This window comes from Protopterus annectens, chromosome 3.part1 (genome assembly GCF_019279795.1).
Source record: "Protopterus annectens isolate FY-2018-M chromosome 3.part1, PAN1.0, whole genome shotgun sequence".
Classification (NCBI taxonomy): domain Eukaryota; kingdom Metazoa; phylum Chordata; order Ceratodontiformes; family Protopteridae; genus Protopterus; species Protopterus annectens.
The window spans coordinates 117,957,138-117,980,241 of NC_056732.1; positions in this window are offsets into that span (position 1 = coordinate 117,957,138).

A 23,104-nucleotide genomic window follows, 5' to 3' on the forward strand; every position below is an offset into this window, starting at 1 on the left:
GGAAGACAGTTTCTAACCTGATGTCCAAGCTCCTGTTTAGCTTTATCCCATTCTGCAACTTTTTCCTTATTAGCTAGTTGCTCCTAATTCCTTGGTTCCTTTCCTAATTTCCGCCACAAATTTCAGCCCCCTCTTGCCTATTTTCTATATCCCTACTTACAGAAATCACTCTTGTTAAAAATGTCTTTCTCCATTACTGTGTATGTCTAGTTCTTAGAATAGTTTCTGCTACTTCATGAATATAACAATGTGCGTGGTTGTTGCTATTCTTCTTAAGAAGTTACATCCTAAATCTATGGCTCTCATTATCTTTCAAGTCCCCTGTTTCATCACAGCCTTCTTCCACTTTGATTTGTAACTTTCAGAATAAGTTATACACGAGTCTCAACTGTGTATCTTTAAAATATCCCTTTAAATTAGGTAACCCTAGACCATCTTCTTCTATAAAGAGGGTCAGTTCATCATACTTAACTCTTGTCCTCTTCCCTTCGCTTAAAAGATCCTTCAGCACTTTATCAAGTGTCATCCCACCTTCTTCATTTGATAAAATATGCCTGACCTGCGTATAAGACTCAAAGGATTAAAAAACTTTTCATTTCTTAGCTCTACTATCCATATCAGTGATCAGACTCTTCCAGTTTCTTAATTTTTGTATATACTTATGTTTAGTTTCTTCCCACATATCCTTCCTTAGCTGCAATACATAATCTTTTTTTTTTTAATGATGCATTTAAGTACTTCATCTTATCATGTACCCATGAGTATGATTATTACTGAACCAATTCATAAGTGGGCACAGAGTTTACTGCTATAGCTTTTGATATATTTTTGTTTACTTTTATATACCCCAAAACTGTCTAAAATGTCCCACAGCACTGAAATGCCATTTTTCTAGATTTATCAAGCAGAGAATAATACCATCTGTAAATAAGGCTAACTCCTCATGATTATCACAGAATTTAAACCCTTGAATTTTTTAACCTACTTCCCTTGCTAATGGCTCTAAATAAAAAGCAAATAACAGAGATGAACTAGATCATACTTGCCTGGTTCCTTTGTTCACACCTCTTGTCAGAGGAAATGCCTCCCTTCTTAATTCTTATGTCTTACCTTTCATATATCTCCCTTATTAACCCTATTATTCTAGTACAGAATGCAAATGCTACTATTGTCCCACTCATGAAATTTCAGCTGACTCCATCATATGCTTTCTCTGCATCAAGAATCACCAACAGTAACAGTGTTTTCTTGTACTCCAATTTTTTCTGGATCATCACTGTTTTATTGAACTTCAGAAAACCATATTGATCCATATTTATCAATTTTGGTTCATTTTTTTGCCATTTTCCTTAGCTAAGATAGTAATAAACATTTTATAATCATTCACGAAACACCAGGACTTGGAGACGGCTGTAGAATCCAATATAAAAATCTTATATTTTTATACTGGATTTTACAGCCGTCTCCAAGTCCTGGTGTTTCGCTTTTTATTCTGGATCTGTTTTGTGCAGGACAAGTGAGTTTTAAAGTGTTGGTGACAGTTTTGTGTTTTTCCTTCTTACTTTATAACCATTGTTTAAAATTGAAATGAGTCCACATGAAACTGGACCAGAAGGATGTTTTTCTTTTTTTGGTAATGTTACCTCCACTGCCTTCCAGGATGGTTGTACTGTCTCATGCATTTAAAATATTGTAGAACAAAGCCTTCTCGAACTTTATCACTCTCTTCTCTCCTAACATTTCAGATTTCCACAAAAATAATGTTTGTTTATGAGACTTCCCTGTCTATTAATTATACATCACTGTTTTTACCTCAGTTCGTCCTGTCTTAACTATTAATGGTTGAGCATTGTTCTGTAACCTTGGCATAACAGTTTTAAATAATTTATTTATTTATTTAACATTTCTTTACCAGGAACATCTGACCGGGTCAGTGTCCATTTTCAGCAGAGCCTGGGGAGAAAAGCTCCAGATACAATTAGCATAATTACATAATATACATTGAATACAATAACTTCTACACATTAGAACAAAACAATTAAAATGAGCCATAAACTTCATAGTGATGGAAACGACAGAAATGTATGCATACTTTTGTTCAAAGCTATCTTGCACAATAGATCTAGATATAAAATTTAAGTGAGGAGAGTATCAAAGAGGTTAGGTTAGTTGAGTAGAAATAGGTTCATAGGTATTTACTAGGCTAACAACCACAATGACCTTTTTAAACCTAGCCATGCATCCCAAATCTCTGATACCCTTGATAAGTGTAAGCATGGAATGAAAGTGGATAGATTCAAACCCTGCACCCTTGACACAGGAGACAACTCCTTAACAAGTCAGACAGTTAGTCCTCTGCACTAACTGCCCGAGTAAAAATAGAGAGAAAAGTTAATGGTTAGGTAGGGAGGAAGCATATTTAAGGTTAAGGTATGCTAAGGAAGTAGATGGAAGAAGAGAGAGAATAAAAAGGTTTATTTGTTAGATGGGGATAGAGCTGAGTAGATTTTTGGTTGGTTAGTGGTGGCAGGGGGGTGGGATGAGAATATAGCAGAAAATAATAAGTGTATCATATCATCTGATGAGCTTTAAAGGTGGGAAGAGCAGGTTGGGAAATAAAAGACAAGAGGAGTGAGATTTAACTAGGATTAGCGCATGGGCAGTCAGTTGTTATACAGGTGATTCTTGAGTAGTGTTTTGAAATGAACTGGCTTGACAGTAGTTATGATAGGTTGAGAGATTTTGTTCCAAATTTTGGAGACATGGAGTAGAGTCAGTCCCCAGTGTAGTTGTTGGATTTGATGATTTGTAGTAGAGATTTATTTGAGGAACAAATGACACAGAAGTTGGTGTAGGGTTGGAGAATATCTTGGACAACAGGGAAATTATCTGGTTGTGTATCAGTCTATGGACAGTGATGAGGTGGGTGCAGGTTAAATAGTGGGTCAATTCTAACCAGCTGAGTTGTATGGTGGGGCAGTGGTGGGATCTGTGTGGGGAGTTAGTTATATATTTAGCTATTTAATGTAGCAAGCTTCAGGTTTTGCTGTCTCTGTTTTTTTTTAGGTTGTTAAAGATAGGGGAGGCATATAATGGAGTAGCAAGAAGGTGGGCTCTGGCAACTGCCTGTTTTTTGGAGTTAATGCAGAATGGTTTGATTCTGTATAATGTATTTCATTTTATATGGGTATTTTTGAAAGCTTGAGATAATTATATGTTGAATTTCATATTATTATCAATTAGAACACCTAGGAGTTTTGTTTGGGGTCCTGTAGCAATTATGGTATTGTTGGAGGAATATATTTTAAATGAAGCAGAGAAGCCTGTTGATTTACTGGGGTAAAGAGCATAAGTTTAGTTTTACTTGGATTTACTATCAGTTGTGAGTTTGAAAGCCAGGATTCCACAGCTGAGTAGGACTGCTGTATTGTTACCTCAAGCTGTTGTAGGGTGGGTGCAGAGCAGATGAATGTAGAGTCATCTGCGTAGTGAACTATTGAAGCAAGATTGGTAGCAGTGTGAAGTCTATTAGTGAAGATACTGAATAGAAGAGGGCCTGGGGACCCCCATGGAGGCAGGCAAAAGAGATGAGAGATCTTGGTGCCATTTAACAGTTTGTTGATGACCAGTTAGATGGCTATGGAACCATGAGATATGAGTGACTGACTTTTAGGGTAGCTAGTTCGGTGAGGAGTTTCTCATGGGAGATGGTGTTGAATGCTATGGACAGGTCAAGAAAAATAGAAGATACTAGTTCACCTTAATTTCTATATTGGTAAATTGCATTTGTAAAACTTAGAAGTGCAGTTGTCGTACTATGATTGGGGTGAAAACAATGCTGTGTATTTGATAGGAGATTGTTAGATAAGAGATAATTCATTAGATGGGTGTGAATACATTTTTCTAGTACTTTGGCTAGGAGAGATTGAATGGCTATGGGTCTGTAGTTGGAGAGCTCAGTAGATTTTCCTCCCTTATGTAGTGGGATGATGTAAGATGTTTTCAAAATTATGGGAATGTAGTGTTTTGAGACAGAGTGGTTAATGAGAATGGAGGTAGGATAGGAGATGGCATCTGCTGCCAGTTTAAGGAATTATGTAGGTAGGTTGTCCTCTGCAAGGGTAGTAGGTTTATGTTTATGAGCAATTTTTTGATGGTAACACTGCGGTGGTGGTGCTGCAGTAGCGTTGTCACCTCACAGTAAGACGCTGTCCGACTTGATTCTCAGCTATAGCGTCTTCTGCGTGGAGACATGCGTGAATGGGCGTACCTTTGTTGAAGGTTGTGTGTCAGGGCTGGCAACTCGGCATGTAAAAATCTACTGCCAATCATTAGTGGACCGGAGTTCCGCTGTGGCGACCCCTAACCGGGAAAAGCTGAAAGACACAACAACAACAACATTTGTTAGGATAAGTTTGAAAGAGAAAGTGTCATTGTCTTCTTTGGATAGTATTGGGATAGATAGAAGAGTATTGTTGTAGTTCTTAGTAAGTGAAAGTATAGCATTATTGCTTATTGCTGGTGGGGTTGGTGCTGATGGCTGGCCATGCTGGAGGAGTTTTTTTATGGCAGACCAGACTTTTTTGTGGGTTGTTATGGTGTTTTTGCTGAGCTTCGCTATAATAGGTTTTTGTCTAGTTTGATCTAGGTTTTGGCTTTGTTTCTAAATTGTCAGTAGTGATCTAGGTTAGCTTGAGTTTTGTTGGTATGCCAACTTACCCTGGTTTTATCTTTTAGTTTCAGTAGTTGCTTGCTGTCTTTTGATAGCCAAGGAGACTAGTTAGAGTTTACTTTTATAGTTCTGCACGGTACTAGTTTATTCAATATGCCAAGGAAAGTGGTATTAAAGTAATCTATGGCAGAATCTAGGGGAAATGTTTTTAGTGGGGCCCAGTTACAGAATTGCAGGATGGATATGAAGGTTTGAGAGTTAAGGGTTTTTTTGTTATGAATTTGATAGTAGATAGTGTTTCTGGGAGAATAGAGATGTTGTCTTAGTAGATATGTGGGGAGGTGATTACTAATGCTGTCAGGGAGACAGCCTGAGAGGTAAGCGTGAGATGGTTTATTTGTTAAGATCCAATATAGAATAGATTGTCCTTTGGTGGTTTTGTCTATTCTGGGAGTAGATTGTATAACTTGGGTGAAGCCATTCAAGTTAATAAAATTTGTGGGGGGTTTGGAGTTTCTGGAGAACCAGTCATGTCAAAGTCACCCATTATAATGGTTTCTTGAGGAAACATTAAAGAAGTCCAGTGGAAGAGTTCCTCAATTATAGCAGAGTTATTACCTATCACTGTTATGTATTTATTGACATTTGTTTTGAGTTTACTAAATAATATCTTGACGTTGTTAAACTATGGGGTACTTGGTTCCAAAAGTACTAAGTTGTGATTTTTTTTTATAAATGATAGGTATTCCACCTCCATGTTTATTTATTCTGTCAAGTCTATGTATATTATAACCTGGTGGAAATTTTTCATTATTGTTTATTTCTGTTTTCAGCCAGATTACTGTTAGTACTGCAATATCAGGGGAATAGTGTTAAAGACTGGCGTGGAGTTTATGTATCTTATTGACTGAGTCATGTTAAGGAGCAGTAGGTTTCTACCCTTGTTTTGGTTTCTCTATTTCTCTGCTTTATAAGAATCTTCATAATATCGCTGAAATACCTCTAATACCTCTATAGGGGTTCTAGTTTTTTTTCTTAATAACAGATCCCATAAGCTTAGTTACAACACTTTCTACTTTCTGTTGCCTAAATCATTATGCTAAAATATTTTACACTTTAACATTAACAAAAATAGTTAACAGCAACCTTTCTAAAACAATAAATATTGTCCATATGTTCTCTCATTTTTTTCTTTATTGCTCTACATGTTCTTCTGTGAAATTCCACTTCTTCAATAATATTTTAATATTTGCCAATCACTCTAAATAATTCCTATTTCTTATGCATCACTCTCTTTCTATTTTATTTCTACCATATTTTAATGTCCATTTTCATTTATCATATTCACAATAATCTCTTCTGAATGCAATTCTATCTTCCATAATAATTTCTGAATTGTACCTACTACCCATTCATTAAATTCCAAGTTTTTTAACAAATAAGTAGGAAGGTGCCAATGTTCCATATTTACATCATTGTCCTATGTGATGCACCTGCACTGGCCCAGTAATCTTGGACCCTCAGTCCTCATCACTGACACCAGTAAGAGACATGCACATTGTGAGGATGACAAGTACACACACAGTAAAGCATGATTTCCCTTAAGAGCATACAGAGATCACAGTCAGTCGGGGTCTGGTTTCTCCCTCTTTCTCCAGATCCCAAGTAAGACTCCCCCACTGGCACAGCTATAGAGTTGAGTCCTTAGCCAGGGTTCCAAACCAAGTCCTCCCAGCACTCTCTGTGTCCAACCAGTGCTTTGTATCCCTGCCCAAGTAGCTGACACACACACATACACTTTCAGATTTGATTTATACACAAACACACACCTGGGAAAGGCTGGCACAGGTTTACTAGCTATGCCCCCTTTTGCCCAGACCATAAGGTACTTAGCACTGCCACCAGAACCCCTTATCAGCGACTTTAAGGCCCTTCCCAAAGGGTGCACGATTTTGCTCTGTAATGTTACTATTATCCAAATGGTAGGTGTGACCAAGGCCAAGGCTATTTAGGAGTGGCCTATACAGTGTCACCAAATACATATGCAAGTACTCTAAGAGCTTAAACATCTCTAAACAAACCAGCCACAATTAAAAGGTTTAAATATATTTAATAATAAATAATAAAAGAGCAAAACAATATTCAATAACTCAGCGCAGTGACTACAGAGTTCAGAATCAAAGAAACTATTTTAAAGCAACATTTCAGGACAGTCTGAAATAAATACAGAAAACATCTAAACTAATCTTATTATATTCATCTCTACCTCTAAGAGAAATCACTGTAATCTAGTTACTTACTATTAGAAAGGCAAGTGCTGATGAGAGGATGTTGTCAGATCCAAAGACAAATACAAAATACACAGACTCACTCTCTGAGATATTTCTTAAATTAATAATACACATTACTGCTGGGTTGGCTGGGATGACATCACTGTTTGTCACCTGCCTTCAGTTCCCATGCTAACAGAAACTTAGAATTTATCACCTCTGTGTCAGAAGTACATATCTCTCAGACGTTTGCCTACAACTGGAAGTCATAAAACAGTTAAACACTTTTACATTTGAAACCTAGTAATTATTTCTGTTTCAAGACAACAGGAAAACCTCCAACTCTAGTCATTGTGTCTGCTCTGATCTTATTTCCACTTATTTTCTTGAAGTTTTGCAAGTTAACTCTGTATGTCCCAACTTCTACCATTAAAACACACATCTGCACAGGTAGATAGTTTATACACATTCCTACTCTTTTCCAGCAGGGTACACTGTGGTTACATTCTTAAAGCTCAGTACATAACATAAGTTCAACATACACTTCTGCACCAGTAGTTTAATATACACATAACATATAGTTATGGGTCATATTAATATTTACAAACGACATATGATTATTTACAAAATTCCAGATAGCTGGGCTGGCAGTGTCACTTTTCTATATAAATCATATTAATATTTTCAAGTGACATATAATTATTTACAAAATTCCAGCTAGCTTGACTGGCAGCATTTCAGTTTGTCACATCCTTCACAATTGCATTTTTAGTTTTTATTGCTGTGTGATGAAATATAGTTTTTGGATGGGTGTCAAAGCTTTCAATTAAATGTATATGCCCCTGAGAAATATATATTCTATCCCTTGTATCCTAGTCATTGTATCTTGCGAAATAATATGCGCATTCAGTCTGAGTTCCTGGTATTGAATTCACATCATCTGCATTACATCATCTTATATATTACCTTAGAAATCTGCCCACTCTTGTTATAGTTCCTTTTCTAGGTCTTCTTGATATACTCTCACTATTGTAAATCAGATTCCAGTCCTTCCCACAAATAATATTTCATGCAGAAAGCTTATTATTTAATTCTAAATTATCCTAAACTCTGCAACAGTCTTTTTATGTAGAATATAGATTCTGTATGCTAGTGCAATCCTCTTCCTCTCCAATAATCCCTTGCTACTACAAATCTATCATTATTGTTTGGTTTTTTGTAGTCTATTACTCACTATTTGGTCCCTTGCAGTCAGTATTGTTAGCCTCCTTTTCCTTTGCCCCTGATATTCTGCTGAATGTCTGCCCTGAAATCCATTCTTTGTCAAATTCATATGCTTATTTCTGTCCAAATGCATCTGCAACATTACTATTTTCACTCTAGAAATCTTAATATAATTCAATACTTTCTATTTTTTGTTTCTATAATTGCAAGGCTGTTTACATTAAATGTCAGTGTTGACAAAGAAGTCATTATGAAATAGAAATTACTCTCTCATATTATACATGACAGTTCTTTTGAACATATTTTCCATTTTGTAGCTTACATGTACACAATTGGTAAGATGCTGTTTGTGTGTAGTCATTTCTTCTCTTCTCTATATGAATCTGTGTCACACATTCCCAAACTTTTCTCTTCAAAAGTCACACTCAATAAATAAAAAATTTAAATATGTTTTCAAAACCTACATACAAAGACACAAAGCCATATTCACTTTCCAAAAAGGAAATCCACTCCTCCAAATAGGAGCAGTTGCTTCCAACTGATGAGTGTACTCATTGATGAGTGTACTCACAGATATTACTTATTCTAAAATTAAGGTTAACCATGCTATTGTACATTAGTGCCCGTGGTCCCAATTACTCAGATTGCATTACTTTTTATCTTATGTCTGTTTACCGTCCAGTTGTTAAAAACATATTGCATGCTTTCAATAAACATTAAGTTTTAACCATAAGAAAAAATACACTGACCGACCTTAAATAAATAAATAAATGCATACATAAACTAAATTATGTAATGTTATATTTAATGCATCAAAGCATTTAAGCTGCAGAATTGCTTATAAAACTAACCACTTCCTATATGTTTTCTGTGGTTCTCCTTGGGACTTCATATTATTGGCCTGATCCACAGTGCCCCACATACATGCCAAATCTATCAGCTTGTCTCCTACCTTCAGACTTGTTCCAGTATCGCTAGAGCTGGTCATGGATCCTAAGGATGTACTAGGGGCTCTACATTCTCTGCTTTCATCCTAGGAGGATATTTTCTTCATTTGTCCTAGCCACTTCCCCACCCCACTTCCCACACTCATTGATTTTACTTTAAAGGGCAACTCTCCTCTTTGAACCATGATTTCCCTAAAGGAGCATCAGTAATGAATGCTGTCCCACCCAGAGACAGGCATGCTCATCCCTCCCTGCTGTCCTGTCAGTTGCCTGAGCCACTAGATGAACCCAGGTTGATTGGGCTGTAGTTAGAGCTTTATCCCTCTAAGCCACTAGAGCATCTCACTTCCCACAGTTTTAATTTCTTACTTTGTCTTTTTATTTTTTTCTAAAAGAAATGCTTGCCAATTCCCCTTCAAATGTTAATTGTATTGTATCTGACAGCTACACAGAAAAGGTCACTTGGAGCACACTAACCATATCTCCCATAATTAATTTCCTGCACCTGCAGGCTGCTTGTCTTCTGTCAAAAGCAGGTACCCCCCCCCCCCCACACCCAATGGTTTTTGCATTATTGACTTGAATGTAGTCATAAACACTTAAAAAGTAAAACATCATGGGCATTAAGAAACCATATAGCTGAAATACTTTTATGTCCTTAAGGGGTCATTGCATATATCCCATTGGCCTCTACTACGTAAGGTTTAATTTATTGCACATTAAGCTTCCTTATAGTTTTTACTTCCTCGAATATAGAAGATGTCAGCTTTCAGTATGAGGTGGTTAGCTGTAGTTTTCCAGTGGAAACAAACAACATTCCCTTTGACTTGGAAGGACTCATTTGATTTGCTTGCTCATAGATCTTTCATGAGTTAAGCAAGCAGTAATGCTTGACAGGGTGTGTGTTATTGTATAAATAATGCTCATCCATGGGTGTTCTGAGGCCCGGGCCTCTACACCCCTGGAAGGGCATTATTTACACAATAACACACACCCTGTCAAATATTATTGCTCTTAGACAATGGGCTGTCTGTAAAACTATTGTGTTTTACTTACTTATTTATATTTTTATTACTATATTTTTTATATATTTTTGATGTAAAATAGTTCCTCTGCCTAATGTTTCAAAGTTGGTGTAGTATATGTAAATGGTGTTACATCCAAAATATATATTTTTTTAAAAATATCTAGATATTTGCTTTATTTTTTTATCCTTACTGCTAAAATGTGTGGTTTCTTGCCAGTCACTGGGGGACTGAAGTCACTAAATAATGACATACATTTGACTTTCAAACTTTATTTCCTTCAGAACATTCATGTTAACACACATCCTGTTTGTGATTTTTGACATTTAAAATCTGTTCTTATTTTTCAGCCTTTGCTCCCCCTTTATTTCAGAAGGTTTACAATCAAAAGACTGAAAGTCAGTTTAACATCCAGCTTCTGTTCAAACTTGGTAGGAGCAACAGTTGGAATGTCAACAGTCAAGTGAATGGCAGTTAAGAAGATCATCAACAAGGCAGAGAAATGTAGCATGTCTGTCAATGGCAAATGTCGACATTAACATCGATATCGGACTGTAGATGTTATGGCTTGATTATTAGACCTCATTAATATTCATGAGGCCAATGAAATGCGTTGAGGACATCATCGTTCGCGGTTGTGAATTCTGCAATTTTGATAGTAATCCATTTCAGAATTTATCCAGATCTCTTGAGCTGAAAGGTTGAGAGGTATGCAAGCCTCTTAACTGCTGCTGCTGTCACTGGTCCATCGATCTCACTGTCTCTCCATCTATCTCTGGCACACATGCATACACATGCACTTCAGAAAATGCGTGCTAACACAAGTCCAACTATTCAAGCAACTTATATGATTTTTTGACAGTAATATGTTCTTGTTTTTAGACTTTGTTCCTCCTTTATTTTAGGCTTTATCCAGACAACTTGATCTGAGAGGTACATAAACCTCCTCAATCCTGCTGCCAGTGCTGGATCGCTCTCACTCTTCACTCTCTCTCTCACTCACACACACATCACTTTCATGCATGCAAGTAGGAATTCACACACACAGACAGAAACACTCTTTTCTGTTAGATTTAGTTTTTACACTTGCTAAACAGCAAAAGCACTGCTTAACGAGTATAAAATAATGGCTCAATTGATCTCGCTTTTATTTATATGCACACATACACTCACAAACACAGACATGAATGCACACTTTTGTATTTTAATTTTCTTTTTATTTAATGTATTTTGCACTCACTAAACAGCAGAAGCAGTGCTTAGGGACTGTAAAATAATGGCAGCCATTAGGTTTTTTGAGTCGGAGCTCCACGGCAGCTTGATATGCTGCTGTGAATTATTGCACTCATTTTTTACAGGCATTACTTGTATGCTAACACCCTGCTGGAGAACGTTCATTCTCCAGTCAGGGTACAATCTACAGATAGCCCATTTTCTAAGGCCTAGTAATCACTGATGTTGTTTTTAACTACATAGCAGAGTGGTCATTTCAAGACTTTCTCAGATGATCTGCATTATGATACAACAGTGGACTGGAACTTTCTATTAAGTAAATGAAACCAGTGAATAGAAGTGGTCATTGTGCAGACCTTTATGGCATTCCTGTCCTGGGAAAAGAAAACCTTCCAGACAGGGAGCATTACTCACATGTACTCTGTACAGTATGGTTTGAAGTTAACTGGTGAATCTCTGTCTTATGACTGTGTACACTATAGGTCTCTCAGATTCATTGAGTACTGTGTGGTAGGAGACAGAGACAAAGACTTTAAGTTAGTAACAGTGCCTTTATCCATCCTCACACATGCATACATAAATGTGTTGTGGTCCTCATGAAAACTATTGCTACATGGTATTCTTGTGCACCTGGTACCAGTATTCCCAAGGCTCAGTACTGGGCATACAGGTATTTTTATATATAAGGTAGACATAAGTATGACTACAGAATTTTGGCTAGCAAAGTATGGCAATTACTTTAAACAGCAGAGGCAATTTGACCACCACAAGATATTGAAACCTTATAAAAATCTTTGGATGAAACAGGATTAAACAAAAGTAATGATGCACTGAATATGAATGAAATACACCTAGTTCAGTTTATTCAGAATACAGTCGAGGTGAGACACAAATAACTTATGTGAATCAATATACAGACTTAAGAATTAAGACAGGTAATACATTTTGGGAGACATCTATATAATATGTATGCAAAAATTCTTCAAAGACATCAACCTGTATTGTAAAGTTCATAATCTCTTCTGTGGAAAGTGCCTTATCACCCTTACTTAATCACTGATTTAAACATAAATTAGAATTTGCTAATCTGCGAGCTTTCCAAATATTAGACAAATATCATATAAACAAAACAATGGATTAGCAGAGTACTATAAAAGAAATAAAAAGAAAAAATGCCACTCGAGAATCACAAACCAGAATTTATTACATCCAAAAACACATCATTTTAAGCGCTTTCATTCACTTTGGTAAGGAACGTCTTCAGAAACTGGTTTGTGATTCCTGAGTGGCATTTTTTCTTTTTATTAGACAAACATCAAAAGAATAGAACAGATATTATAAAGTATCATCAAATACAAGACTAAGAGACTAGAAAAAGGTAGGCAGGGGGTACTAAATAAAAATCACTAAAATATTTAAGAATGCAGAGAGATATGTTCCTTGTTTTAAGCTTTTCACTAACATGTATGTAACAAAAAGCCTTGACATTAGATAGCATGACTGATAACACTGCTGAGAAGAAAAAATGCAAAACTGCAACAAACAAGACATAGGAGCACAACTGTAAAAAAGATGGATGAATGACAGAATAGTGCAGCAGTGCAACAGGCTACCTGAAAAAGAATAATAAAAAATGTTAACAAGTTTTAAAAAGCTATTACATGACTATAATGATGACTAAAAGCTCCTGGTGTACTAAGTAAACAAGTCAGCATTAAAGGACATTTTAGAGTCAGTATCAGAAAGCTGGATGCAACAGGGTATGCTTACTACAACAAAATCTGTAAAATGTGTGCATTCTGATAGAAAACATAAATAGTGCAAGCATGCCCATACTGGTTAACCCAAACATGGAAGTAATTTATCTCTTTGTTTATTTGTTTGCCAGCAGTTCATACAGGATGGCCACTAATTGCAGGTAGCTTGTTTGTCAGCACAATGTACCTCTGTTTATCACTGCCTGGTGGCCCTATGTCAGACAACCCATACTGGAAAACTAGACATCTAATCCTTCCACTGTTCCACAGTTTTCATCAGTCTCCTCAAGAAATCCACATTTTTGCAGTTTATTACATTAATTACATTTTCCACTAAAACTATAGAAACTTCTTATTTTTTCAAGCAATCCTACCAAGGGATGGTAGGAAAGAACATAGTAACTCAGCTTGCTAATGATTTGTTGTAAGCTGGATTTCATCATTCCTGGTAATGTATTAAAGAGCTCTTGATTGCAAGGATCTTGAGTCAAAATAGTCTTTTCATAGAGAAATAAGTATTAACTCTAAGAAAAAGCAAGATTTTTCCTGTTTGCCTTGATAAACCAATGAAAACATAGGTTTGTTTTTTTATTACTGAAATGTTTTCCCTATTATAAAGTCTTCATCTTGAAAGGATTTCAATTTGAATTTAAGAGACATTTCGATGGCCTGTTTGTTTAAAACATTAATGTTACCTAAGGAGTTGGAGGCTGTGATTTCATGCATGTCTAAGTAGTCCAACTGCATAGTCATAAAACATACAGAAATGCACATTAAATGTACTGGACAGGCTATTTTACATACGTAATCATATTAAAAAAAAATAATAATAAAACCAATATAAAGTATAAAATGAGTGCAACAAAATCACCACGTACTATGTTCTTTGCATTTAAATGGTTTTGGAATTAAATGCTAACTGTTAAATGTATTGCCCAAAGTAAAGAACAAAAATACATTTAACTGATTTATAAATCCATTCTTTTAGCAAATCAGGCACAGACAGTTGTATTTTTAACTGACAATAATACAATGTAGCACAATGTGTGCCTACATCTCTTCAAACCTAGTACTTCTACATTTACTTTAAAACATTCTTTTTTGTGTACAGTCTGCCAGCTGGAAAAAAAATCATATTCATAAATATGGTGGGCAGTTAAATAAATGTGATTTGCATACCTGGTACAGTATACAGTCATGACTTATGTGTGATTCAAAAATGACTGTTGCAATAGGGTTTGTCATGCATGGAGCAAATCCATCTCATGTTCTTGAATGGTAACCCATGATGCATTGCACATTAAGACAGATGCACAGCACCGCCCAAGTACATTAAGAAGTAGCCATCCATGAGTTACAGTTATTGCAGCAGCAGTCCTCATATAGAAAAGCATGCTCCATACAGTTGGAAATGCATATGGCTGGAATTGTCATAGTACTATGTTGTGTGATAGCACTATGACATCTATTGAAAGATATGATGGATGATAGCACACCACTCATGCACACATCTGCCAGCAAGATACGCCTATCATCTGCACTTGTTTCACCATTCTTTTCCCCAGTGATATGCTTCCTCCCATGTGTACTCTCTTCTTTGAATATGATTTAGATGGGGTTTGCAGAACTTATCTGGTTTTGAGCTGGGAGGTCCTGAGCATCTGCACCTCTGTATTCACTGCTGTTTTGGTTTCCTTTCACTCTACCCAACCCTAAACTTCCCTGTAGATTGTCTCTGTGTTGAGTCTTAGATAAACTGCTATTTTTGTAATGTCTCTTATAGTATATCCAAGGCACTATCTCTGACATCTGGTTTATGACAGTATATTTAGACTTGTAAGGTTATTGTTCCAGTGTATAATGCAGTAATGTTTTTGTGTTATGCATCGGAAGTTGCATTTATTCCACAGGGACATACAAATATCCGGTATTCCAAGTTACTCATGCTTTCTTGTACCTCCAGATATTGTTATTGTCTATCATTGTCTGTCTCACTGTGGCTGTTATCCGTGATATGGCTTTAGAGCTCATTCATGAGGAATGTCTGAAAAGGGAGGAAGGGAATTCCAATCCATGAATTATCCTTGACAGATAATGGACAGAACCCAAAAATCTGAGGTGATCCAATGCCAATTTGGAAGAGACAGGGAGAGGTGGAGAGACAAGGGAAGCTGGCTGTGGGCAGGGGAAGGCTAAATGTCAAATAGAGCCATGCTTGTCCTGAAAAGAAGGTTTCTGGGAAGGAGGAGTTTGAGTAGACTTAGCAGGATTAACATGCGTAGAACCCTTCTTACCCTTAGGTGGGAGGCAAGTTTGCCTATGAACAAATGCAGCAGAATTGGAAGGATAGTTCCTCTGAAACTTGGGAAATGGGTAAACAAAAATATGTTTCAGGTCCTGCAAGGCCTTGCTCTTATCCTGGAAGGACTTCAATAAGTCACCATCAGCAGCTCAAAAAGTCTTTTGTTATGTAAAGGAGCATCCAAAAGTTTGGCTTGATGTCATCATGCAAAGCCTGAAGATGTAGCCATGAATAATGCCTCATGACTGAACTAAAGACAGCAGCCCTGTAAGATGCATCAGCTGCATTGGATTGAATGTCGGGCAACTTAAGAAGTGGATCCTAACAGGGAAAGAGCAGAAGCCTTCCCCTCAGTGACAGGGAGGTCAGAAACCATCTTAAAAACCTGGGAGAGGAGGGCCAAAACATATCATCTCATATGGGTCTGTTAGTTAATGACTCTAAAGGACAAGGTGGCAGAAATATTAACCTTCTTGCCCAAACTTTCCATGGTCCTACTATCCTTATCAGAAGGAAGCAGCTTGGTAGAAGGCAACAACTTGGAGAACTTGTCAGAACAAACTGACACTACTGAAGGGTCAGCAGAAAGGCACTTATTAGGGAATTTGCAATTCTCAGGTACTTTGTAGAACCTATCAGGCTTCTTTGGTGCAAGATGCTGAGAGTCAGTGGCTACAAAAGCTGCAGAAAAGATATCCAAAAGGGCAGCTAAAACTGGAGCAACAGCAGATGGTTTCAGAGACACCATCTGTAGGAGCTCATAGTACCTGTTTGAATATCAGAGACCTAGGAACAATCCTACTTAAAATAATCCACCATGCAGGCAATAGTATTCCCAATGGACAACACTTCAGGAATCCTCTTCCTCCAAGCTGTAGTTCAAGGGGGAAGGAATTTGAGAATAATAAGCCAAGGATTCTTCACAAGAGTCCAAATCCTCATCTGAGGAGTCCAATTCCCTAGTCCTCTTAACAGGAGTAGAAGACTGGGGGAAGCAGGAACGGAGACCCATGGGCATAAGGCCATCAAAGCATTAAAGAAAGTCTGAGTGAAATACTGCCATTCACACTGGAGATCCTTCACAACAAGAGAAATGTGGTTTGTCTTCTGTTTCTGTGGATGTCTGCTTGAAAAACCCTTGGTGGGTCAGACCCCTGATAAGACTCTATAACGGTGGTAGGAATTTCTTCCCTTACTATAATCTTAAGAATCCCCTATGGTTTCTTGGATTTTATCAGCAGAGGTTCCCCCTCAACATCAAGCACAGATGTTTGGAAGGCTTCTGTGGACTTACCAGAATTCAGATCCCTGCCGGCATCTGAAGGGGCCACAGCAGGGGAATCTTAAGCAAGCACCAGACATTCTTCAGGGCTTTCACTAGCCTCTAGACAGATGTCTAAGGGAGGCTGGACAGCAACCAAATTAGGCCTGAATTTTTTGCCTTCTTCTTGGCAGATGGCTAGCCCTCAAGACAGGAGGATTCCACCATAGCACCCTGAGCCAACGGGTTAAGATTTTGGTTCTCAAGGTATATGGACAAAAAGGAGAGGTGACTTCATAGCATCTTAGGTACAAATTCCTGGAAGATAGAACACTGTGTATGAAGGTACGTAGCACCCAAGCAAACAGACACTGGTCATTATGGGAAATCTGCCTCCTACCCTGACATTTTCCATTTCTGGATGACATGAACACAATACCAAACAAGAATAAAAACGAAGAGAAGAAACCCCAATAGGGCACTTATCTGAAAAAATGGCTTTGAAGCCAGCACAGCAGAAGGGCATTCAGACCAACACATGATAATGGCATTCAGACTGGTGGCAAAGAACTTCTGACTGTTTGCATCTATACATCACCTTTATGTTCTGTGTTTTTCACGGGCGCATACCAGTGACATATGATGCCTATAACAGCTGAAGGCTTTGGTATACTGCCCAGACATTGGGCTGTCCTTGGCAGGAGATCCCTTAGGTGAAGAATACTGCATCAGTGATATGGAAGAACATTGTGAGCTACATCCATAGACTTCAACTGGGCCCTTTCATGTATGCATTATAGTGCATCCATTAAAGTCTATGGAAGCAACATATGTGTTGCTTATGTCTACGTCACTGAGGTTAAACTCCATTGTATTACTCAGTGATATTAGTGCATGGAAAATGCAAAAATTTACAGCTGATTTTAAATATGAAGATGAGGACCAAAACACTTTCGGATGGAGGAAAATGCTATTCAGGAGATTATGCACTGCATGCAGCAGTGCAAAGGTAGGTTTTGGAAACACCAGTATATAATTTAAGTGAAAACCTGTATTGTTTACCTTGACATTTTAAGGAGCAAAATGACAGTTACAAGATTAAAGGTAAAGAGCAACATGCAATGAATATTGGCATTATACAATATACTCTTTTCTTGTGGCATTGTTAGGCATTAAATACAGTATTATGATGTTTTCTAATAATTTGTATGTTCTTTTTTAAGTTTTATATCTGGTTGTGACAATGCTTTCTTCCTTGTATTTGATGTTGTTGTTATTTATTTATTACATTGCAATTAAGTTGCAGCATTTTCTGCCATGCTGAGAAACTTGCAGTTGATTGTATAATGTAGGTAACTGGCAAATTAAAACTGAATAACACTTAAGTTAATTACACACTGAAATGTAATCAGATAAGTTCAGACTAATAAAAGATCACATTACATTTTGTGTCAACAACATAAGTAGTATTCTGGGAATAGTAGTTCTCTTAGTGAAACTGCACCATTAGCTACAAAAGAAAAACTACTGTGCATTTCAACACACTTGTTGTCAACAGCTTATAAATAATTAATTTTACAATACTGTATCATCCTTTATTGGATACCTATAAATGTATCAAGTGCAGCAGATAACTGAATAATAGGAGAATAAAATTTATATTTAGGCATAAAACAGAATACTTACATTGCTGAAAACAATATCTGATAGGAAAAATAATGGATATTTTAAATAAAAAGAAAATAAGAGGTTTTTTTTGCTGAATAAACTATTTACAGTTAAGCATAGTCATAAACATCTGCTCAAAAATCATTCTGCAATCACTTTTAACAATAATCTGCAAATATTATTCAAACAGATATAAAACAGTGCAAAATATTTTTGTTTAATTACTCCAGTAATGGAATAAAACAGCATGTTAAGAAGGGATTTTCATTTTATTCACTTTCATAGTTATTAATAAAAGAATGTTGCACTGAATGGTTCTTTTATTTGTATTTGAGATAGTTACTTTCCCCCTCATCCAATATTCAGATAAGGAACAACAAAAACTCTGGGATGTTCAGCATTTCCTGATACTGGGTACAAAAATGTTGAGATGTTAGAATACAGCCAATGGCTACATAAGCTATAAGCATTCTGTCTTTCTAGCGCTCCTTAAGAGCCACATACATTTCCTACACATCTGCCGTTCAAATTTCAGACTAAAAAGTTTGTTTTCCCTCTATCTATGTATTCAAAGACTGTGTCAATAAATACAAATGTCAGATATAAAGCTCAAGATGCAGTACTCAAAAAATGCTTCATCACCATAAATTAGCAAAATGAAATATCCTAAGTTGACAGAGTCACTAAAAGAAACATAACCAGGCAAGCACATAATTAGCAGTGCTCACTACAAAATAATAAGCCACCCCTTTTATTTATGTCCTGCAGCATACTTCATACAAACCCTGTGCCACACTACATAATGTGGAGATAAAAAATATTTCTAATCCAAATGGTTAAGAAGAAGTAAGTAGATCTCACTGTGGGAATGTTGTTACTGTGAGATGAAAGCCTGGTGTACACCTCATAGTAACTGTGATGATAAGAGGTACTGGCAACCATGCCAGGAGAAATAGGGCAGTGGATTTTTAACACATACCAGCACAGCTAGCTGGACTTTTGTAAAGAATTATATGTCATTTGTGTATCAAACTGATATGTACAGATGCTTGTGTTTAAAAATGTATTTGTAAAGTTGCTTGTATTAAAACGTATCAACAGTGTACCCTGCTGAAAAGAAAAGAAATGTACATGCATTATTGCAACTGAATTAAATGTATATGTTTCAACAGAGGATACTTGCAGAACAGAGGTTAATCATGATCCAGCTGCAGCAAACTTTATATCTGAAATTAAATTACTTTATGGGTTAAGCCATAAAGATGATACCCTACAGATTTGAATGAAGCCAGAGACACAATGTCTGTGCTATTGAATAGGTTGCAGCCCCTGTAGGAGGAGAGGAATGGTTTATGGTTCTATGACTTCCAGGAGATCTGAAGAAAGCACTGTGTATATGGTAACACATAGGTGTTAAAATCTTGTCAGCTTCTAGTGTTGGTGATAGCATAGGAAACAGATGTAGATGACCAGATGTGTGTGATGCTATTCTGTAAGCCAACAGCACTATTTAGATATTAGTAGGAGTTTGCTCTCAGTTTTCTGCATTCTGCCTTGGATTTGACTACAAGGACCACTCACCCACATCATTTTGCCTTGCATTAGTAAGTAACTTACAGAAAACCAAGCAGAACTCAGGAATTGGTATGAAAAAAAACTTCAATAATCATAACAATGACCAGCTAGCCCAAGATTCGCAACGAACCTTTATTGCCAAAGTTAAAAACTACACTTAAGTGCTTTCATCATCTGATGACATCCTCAGAACCATTGAATAACTTGTACTATGCAAGCAGTAAATAAAAACACATAGGTACACACACACCCTTCAGTTGTGTCCATAGTAAAACGAGGAACATGGATAACTTTCAATCAGGTACCTTACAAAAACATCCAATGAAAATTGAAAAAACTCCATGACTCCTGAGTAATTATGCAAATACATCCACACATACTCTACAATGAATTACTAGAACTACAAAGACCAATCCTGTGCTGGAAAAAGAAAAGTTGACCAATAAAAACAAACAATAAAAAAGTCATCCTCTGGAAAAAGTTGTTTACACTCTTAATGCTCTTTTTCACAATTCACCAACAATCAAAATTGAATCATTGAGTCCTGGTGGCATAGTGTTCTTTGTAGATCTAGTAATTCACATACATAAATATGCTAGCAATATATGTAATGCCATATGAATTATAGAAGGGGACAATCAAGGGCACATTGCCAATGCAAAGAAGAGAACGTTTAGCCAACATTAACAACTGAAGCTGGACTAATTTCATGAATTGTAATCAAGCCCTGATTTAGGAATGGGATACATTCCCATCACAGATTTAGAAACTCAAAACATATAGGGAAATTCAACCCTGAAACAAACCAAGTTCAAAAAATATGCAAACTGTAAAAAATATTCTTTGAAAAGATTTTCAGTCAATGAATTTGGCAAGTTGAAGATCCTTCAAAAAATATCAAAGATCATAAATACACTAGTGTGACAGTCCCTCTCTGGGCCAGTGATCAAGAAGGCTTAATCCTCACCACTGACACTGGAGAGGGACATTCACTTGGAACAAAAATAGATACACACAGTATTTCCAGAAACAGCTCTCTGCACCAAGCACAATTTCCCTTAAGAGCACACAGGGAACACAATCAGTCCAGGGTCTGGGTTTCTCTGTCTCTGTCTCTGTCTCTGTCTCTCTCTCTCTCTCTCTCCATGGCTCCAGTAAAACTCCTCAGTGGCACAGTTGTAGAGTTGAGTCCTCAGCTGAGTGTCCAAGCCAAGCCCTCCAGCACCCTCTCTGTGAAACCAGTGCTTTGTGTCCCTGCTCCAAGCAGCTGACACACACAGTCTTGGAGATTTGATTTGCACACACACACACACACACACAAACACACACACACACACACACATACACACACACACACACACACACACACACACATATACACACACATTCCTGAGAAAGGCTGGCATGGGTTTACTAGCAATACCCCCTTCTGCCCAGACTATAAGGTAGTTACTGCCACCACACACTTCACAGCCAGCTAGTCCAAAGGCTTTTACAAGGGTATCCAGTTATACTGAGTGAAATTAATATTAATACAAATGGTAGTGTTTTGAGCAATTCTGTAAGGCTTTCAGGAGTGGCCACTGAGTCACCAAATAGATATAAGTATGCTCTCAAAGGTTAGAATATTCTCTAAAGGCCTAGCCACATTGAAAAGTTTAAATATATTTAATACTAAATAATAAAAGAGCACAAAATATGAAATATCTATTTACAGTAAACACCAGAGTTTCACTCACAGGAAATATTAAAATAATACAGACAAATAGATTTGCACAGATACAGAAAAACAGTACTTAAATAATATCACTATATTTTCCTGACCGATCTAAATAATGACTATTCCCTAGTCACATACTAGAGCAAGGCAAGATGAAATAGGTGAGGTCCTTCTTTATCAGGTTCCAAAAAAATAGAGTGCTCTGAGACCTCTCTCTCATCTGGTATTAAAACATAATTTTTGTCCTAGATTATAGAATGACATCACAAACATCTGATTATCTCACTTCTAGATCCCATGCTACCCACATTGCTAGAAAATGAAGCAGAATTTTGCACATACATGTTACTGTACACACAGATAGAGCTTTGCTGAGATGTGTTATGGAATCTAGAAGCTATAAAACCATAAAACAGTTCCACTCTTCCTACACGAGCTAATAGACCATTCTCTGGCATAGACATTTCGTCTCTGGCTGCAGTCAGATCTGTAAGATATATTCTTTATGGCCTAAATTAAGTAACTTAATGTCTTACTATTTTTCAGAGTTAGCTGGACTGAGATTAACCTCTTCTCTTCTGGTATCCTCTGTTAACATATATAAATTTCCTCAGTTACAAAACAGTCAGGACCCATTGTTGGTATGTTTTTTAACACAAGTTGTCGTTTGTCTTTCGGCTTTTAAGGTAAGATAAGGGGTCACCACAGCGGAACTCCGGTCCGCTAATGATTGGCAGTAGATTTTTATGAAATGCCGAAGTGCCAGCTCAATGCCCAACCTTCAACAAAGGCATGCCCATTTACGCACGCATGTCTTTTGAACACTACCCAACCACGGGAAGGACATGCAGACTCCACGCAGAAGGCACTCCCAAGCCAATCTGAGAATCAAACGGGAGAACCTCTTGCTGTGAGGTAACAACGCCACCGCCGTACCACTGCAGCACTATGTTTTTTTAACACAAGCAGCTTTACAAATACATTTTTCAACAGAAACATCTGTACAAATCATTTTGATATACAAATGACATACAATTCTTTACAAAATTCCATCTAACTATGTTGGCATGTGTTACACATCCACTGCCCTACTTCTCCTGGCATAGCTGGCAATGTCTAACATTGTCACAACTAGCACCACAGAAAATGGGAAATAAATTCCTCAGCAATTGTTCATCCAGCAAATGTATCTGATATAGAAGATTCAGTGAATGATCAGGATCATTGTGCTGATGAGGTGGCAGAGTTACTGTACAGTTTTCTGATAAAACAAAGTCAACATTTCAAAGACAAAATGGGTTATGTGGAAACAGATAAAGAAGAAATAAAAAGAATGCTCAGAGTTTCTAAAAAAAGACAGACATAGTATGTGGGCTTTCTTTATAGATGAAATCCTGCAGTTCTATTTCTCTCACCTGAAATAGGTTTTGGTACTGAATGAGTACTCATA